General features: G+C 42.8%; 1 protein-coding gene across 1 annotated transcript in view; it reads right to left on the reverse strand.

Annotated features, from left to right (window-relative positions):
* The window catches only part of LOC127633250 (cadherin-18-like), a 112,856-nt gene extending 109,235 nt beyond the window's left edge, over positions 1–3,621 (reverse strand). Inside the window, exon 1 of the mRNA XM_052112201.1 lies at positions 3,513–3,621. The gene's annotated coding sequence lies outside the window, so the exon portion shown is untranslated. The remainder of the gene's footprint in view (positions 1–3,512) is intronic.
* Positions 3,622–6,000: the final 2,379 nt, after the last annotated feature.

Raw genomic sequence — 6,000 nt, forward strand, 5'->3', positions numbered from 1 at the left:
CATACAAATAGAGGACAGTCTAAACTTAAATACATCAAACATGGGGTCTCTATATCTATGCACTAGTGCCATTAACAGCTCATAAGTTGAACTTATGTTTATACTAATAACTTTTGAATCATAAGGCCTAGAAAAAAAAAATTCAACCATGGTTAACTTTCTGCCATGTTTTTTTTTTTACACCTGGATCTGTTTTGCGAACAAATTGGCATGTATTATCTTGAGACACTCTTGATAAAAGGATTTCAAAAGCTTTTAAATAGACCAAACAATTCTTGTATAATGCATTCAATGGCGAGCACACCAAAGAGATTGTGAAGCAACATCTTGGCAACGCTTGGGCATTTTAAAATGAAATTGAAACTTGACATGAGCAGTTTCGACACAGCACACACTACTGGTCATGTATGAAAGAAGTACATTTTATTTTTTATTTTTATAACTTCTGAATAGGTTGACCTACAATTATAAGACTCAATAGGTGTCAATAGATTTCTTGGGGCATACAGAGTCAATTGATGCCAAATGTTCATATGTCGGCCATATTGGGCATTAACCATTTTGTATTTTTTCACACAATGCTGTATTTTACAAATGCATTGGAAAATCATTATGAAACTTGTTATATGTCCTCAGCACCAAATATTATTGTCATTGTTGTCATTGGTGTGCTTGGCCCCATAATTGCTGTCTGCAGCTGTGTATATATACACTCACCTAAAGGATTATTAGGAACACCTGTTCAATTTCTCATAAATGCAATTATCTAATCAACCAATCACATGGCAGTTGCTTCAATGCATTTAGGGGTGTGGTCCTGGTCAAGACAATCTCCTGAACTCCAAACTGAATGTCAGAATGGGAAAGAAAGGTGATTTAAGCAATTTTGAGCGTGGCATTGTTGTTGGCGCCAGACGGGCCGGTCTGAGTATTTCACAATCTGCTCAGTTACTGGGATTTTCACGCACAACCATTTCTAGGGTTTACAAAGAATGGTGTGAAAAGGGAAAAACATCCAGTATGCGGCAGTCATGTGGGCGAAAATGCCTTGTTGATGCTAGAGGTCAGAGGAGAATGGGCCGACTGATTCAAGCTGATAGAAGAGCAACTTTGCCTGAAATAACCACTCGTTACAACCGAGGTATGCAGTAAAGCATTTGTGAAGCCACAACACGCACAACCTTGAGGCGGATGGACTACAACAGCAGAAGACCCCACCGGGTACCACTCATCTCTACTACAAATAGGAAAAAGAGGCTACAATTTGCAAGAGCTCACCAAAATTGGACAGTTGAAGACTGGAAAAATGTTGCCTGGTCTGATGAGTCTCGATTTCTGTTGAGACATTCAGATGGTAGAGTCAGAATTTGGCGTAAACAGAATGAGAACATGGATCCATCATGCCTTGTTACCACTGTGCAGGCTGGTGGTGGTGGTGTAATGGTGTGGGGGATGTTTTCTTGGCACACTTTAGGCCCCTTAGTGCCAATTGGGCATCGTTTAAATGCCACGGCCTACCTGAGTATTGTTTCTGACCATGTCCATCCCTTTATGGCCACCATGTACCCATCCTCTGATGGCTACTTCCAGCAGGATAATGCACCATGTCACAAAGCTCGAATCATTTCAAATTGGTTTCTTGAACATGACAATGAGTTCACTGTACTAAAATGGCCCCCACAGTCACCAGATCTCAACCCAATAGAGCATCTTTGGGATGTGGTGGAACAGGAGCTTCATGCCCTGGATGTGCATCCCACAAATCTCCATCAACTGCAAGCATGCTATCCTATCAATATGGGCCAACATTTCTAAAGAATGCTTTCAGCACCTTGTTGAATCAATGCCACGTAGAATTAAGGCAGTTCTGAAGGCGAAAGGGGGTCAAACACAGTATTGGTATGGTGTTCCTAATAATCCTTTAGGTGAGTGTATATATATATTTGAGCCATGGTTTAACAGTTGGCACATGAGCTCCAGACATGTTGTGCTGTGGTGCTCATGCAAGAGATGCCATTTGAATCCACCCTATATTATTTATCAATACCATTGCTATTTAAATCAATAGAAGGTGGAAATAGCCCCAAATAATGGTATTCACTTAATCTGAAGGTCATGACTGGTTTAACATCTCAACAAAATCTATATCAACAAAATGTCTCACAAGAAAAAGCTGTCCACGCATTGACACATTAAGACAAATCAAGAACTCGTAGATTTTTGTGTAGGAAATTTCCACATCCTTGCTATATGTTAACTACGTTGAATGGCTGAGGGTGAATTTAAAGGCAGGACGCTACTGCTCAAAAAAACAAAAACTAAAAAAACTAACTAAGATCCCTGAACTAACTCTTAAGCAAAGTGCTGCAGATTGAATCATACCAGAAGAGCCACAATAAATGATGTTCTCCATTTATGGCCGACTTTAAAAGCTTTCTCTCTTTCATTATCAATCTATCGCTCTTCTTTTTTTTCTTCCTTTGAATCATCCATTTCACCACTTGACAGTCCAACAGCACACACTCTGTCAAATTACAACCACATACAACCATTAATTCACACACAGTAATAAATGCAATGTAATGTCTTGAACACTTAGTGGGTGCTGTGAGAGTACCAAAAAGAAAACAAGCTGTCTTTTAAAGAAATGACAACCGTTGTTATTTTTACAAAGCACCTGACACCACACATCCATTCCGTGCTCCAATAACTTCTCCAGCAGTGGAATCCACCCAAACATTATTAGCATTTATCTACCGCCCCTGATTGCTCTCTCCTCTCCTTTCGTCTGGATGACAGCTCGGCCATGGCTCACGGTGGATTTTAAGTGCGTCTGTAAGAAGATAAGCCTTCTAAGCTGCAGACATGCTCACCTCAACTGTGCCTGCCTCTGTGCTCTGGATAACGCACATGCAATCTGATGAAGCTTGCATCTGCGCGCACACTCCAGAAGTGTTAGTTCATGCAGCACAGCTGGGGATCTACAGCAAGCCCAGCTGTACACTTAACACAGATATATTTTGCACACATTATGTTTACTTCCTCTCTGATATCTGTAAATGCTTTACAGGGGAGTAGAATCCAGGGGGGGATAGGAGGGAGGTAACCTACACACTGCAACCCCACAATGTTCAAGACAAATCTACGCCTTAAAATAAAGTGTCCTCATATTCGGTTGATGCACCACCACTTTATAACTTCATAATCTCATTATTTCCTTTTAACTGCTTTTAATTCAGACAGCTTCACATTGCCAATGCATTGGTAACAACATTTTATAAACATACACATTTAAACATGTTACTTGCATTTAAAATAATTAAAATAAAATGTCTAGAATATAATGAAACAATAATACTATTAATAAAATTAAATAGTAACATTATGCCACATAACTTCTCTCTGCGCACACACATGCATACTTCTATCCAAAACACATTCCTTCATTACAGCACAAACACAAGCGCTCTGTGCCCATAGGGGTGACAAAAATAGAACATTTTCTGCAATACCTAATAAAACATGTCCATAATTGTCTCCATGTTTCCTCTGTATATGGTAAAGTTTCCAAACAGATTTGATGTCCCACGCATAACATTGTCACTGAGTCTGCACTCCCCTTTCGAGCGTGTGTCGCTCTGCTCAGGGTGCGTGTGTGTGAGAGAATTCTCGCTCCCTCCCTCCACTGCAGCGGCTCAGGCGAGTAAAGAGCTCTGATTGGCCAGCTCGCAGTGTTGGTCATGCCTGAGCCATCGCTCTCTCTCTCTCTCTCTCTCTCTCTCTCTCTGTCTCCCTGACTGTATACAGTGTACAATGTTGCCAAAGCATTGAGTAATAAACACATTACAAACATAAAAACAACAACAAAAAACATGTATATACAATAAATTAATAATAATGATAATAAAATACAAATGACAAAGTAAAATACAGAGAGCAATGAGGAAGGGAGGGAAAAAGTATATTAAAATATCAGTTTAAATAGAGCTGTAATATGATGAGGGGTCAGTCTCTCTCTCTCATATGATGACAGGACGACACATACTGTGCTGCCAGCTGAACACACGCTACTTTCTCTCCCATAAGATACAGAACAGTTTGGTGAAGTCATTTATGTCATGGAAATCAGGTAGAATATGAGCTATTTATGTAAAGTGTGTGTTCCCTTTTCAAAAAGCTACACTTCTGATGCTGCGCTGGAAAAGCGCTTTAGGAACAGCTTTAGGTGTGACCAGCTGTGAATATGTGTGAAACACATCAATGAAAAATGACCGGAATTTATAGCCTCTGCCGGTGTAATCATTGGATGCACCTACAGCAGGGCTATAAATAGATGTGTCACAGGCGCGTCGTCAGATCTTTTTTCTTCAGATCACTCTGTGTATGTGTGTTTCACGAGCCTGTCAGAACTTTCTTTCCTCTGTTAGGAGTTAGAATTTGTTAGGCAGTGCGCAGAAACCTTTCTCTTTCTCTTTTCTTTAAAAAAAGAAGAAAAAGAATGACTGATAAACAAAGCAAGCGGTGTGTTCTCATGTTTACGCTCTATGGCTGAAACTGACACACACCAGTGTTGTTTTGTGTGTTTGGGGGAAGATTGCGTTGCAGGTGCAGGCATTGCGATCTGTTTACAGTCAAAATGCTTCACACTCGTCTCGCTTACTTCCAAGAGCCAGCGCCCACTTTTTTGTCGTGGGGCTCTCGCTTGGATCTAGCTGAGAAGCGAGAGACGGGTCCGTCCCTATCGCTCACTCTCTCCCCAGATCCAGCTGATCCTTCTCGTAAGCTTGAAGCGTGCTTCGGCGCCTCTTCGGTTCACGAGGTGGGCGCTGAACCTCTGAACATTCCATGCACAATAATAAAGCTGCTAACAACAGACCCCCCCCAAACGCTGCAAATTAGAAGACTTGGGTGATAACCTGAGGTTATCGAGACCATTTTAAGTGCTAAGGCTCCCTCTACTTGGAACAAATCTCGGTGAGATTTTACAGGGCAGGAGTGGACCTCTTCGCCTCAACAAACAGTGCAATGTCTCAACTACTTCTCTCTGAGTCACCCATGGCCCAGAATGCGTTTGTATGCGTTTCCCTCTACTAGAAGTTACGCCAATAAATGGGATGTCTTTGAAAGATGGTGCAGTGCACGTAATGTAGATCCAGTTAACTGCCAGATTGCTTCAGTTCTGAACTTTCTGCAGGAAAGACTGTCAGCAGGCATATGCCCCGCTACTCTCAGGGTCTATGTGGCCGCCATTTCGGCTTGCCACGCCTTGATGGACGGGGTGCCCTTTGGGAGGCATCCACTACTCGCTCGCTTCATTCGTGGAGCCATGCAACTGTGGCCTCCTGCTAGGAACAGGACCTCTTCATGGGACTTAGCAATAGTCCTTGAGGGTCTGGTTGAGACCCCCTTCGAACCTCTAAAGTCAGCCTCTGGCAGACTTCTGACTCTCAAGATGGTTTCTTATTGCGATTACCTCTCTAAAGAGAACTGGGGACCTACAGGCTCTGTCTGTTTTGCCAGCCTGTTTAGAGTTTGCCCCAGGAATGACCAAATCAATTTTGCACCCTCTTCCTGACTACTTTCTCGACCTTAAACCTGGTTACTCTCGAAGCCTGCTGCTCCCCGCCGTTTATAACGCCGAAGCAGGAAAGACTTCACAGACTTTGTCCAGTCCGTGCCCTTCAGACTTATGTCCACCGCACTAGCCAGTGGCATAAGTCAGGGCAACAATTCTTTGTAATTTGGGCCGCAACAGAGGGGCGGCCACCACCAAGCAGACTATGTCACATTGGGTGAGGGACGCTATTGCCCTGGCCTACGAGGTGCATGGTCAAGCTTCGCCAGTAGGTACCAGGGCTCACTCTACCAGAGGGGTCGCCTCCACTAAAGTCTTGGCTAGAAGTGTCCCTCTGCAACATGTTTGTGATGCGGCAGGCTGGTCCTCTCCGCACACATTCATCGGATTTTATAGTTTAGATGTTCATGCCACTCCGGGCTCTT

Source organism: Xyrauchen texanus, chromosome 40 (genome assembly GCF_025860055.1).
Source record: "Xyrauchen texanus isolate HMW12.3.18 chromosome 40, RBS_HiC_50CHRs, whole genome shotgun sequence".
Taxonomy (NCBI): Eukaryota; Metazoa; Chordata; class Actinopteri; order Cypriniformes; family Catostomidae; genus Xyrauchen; species Xyrauchen texanus.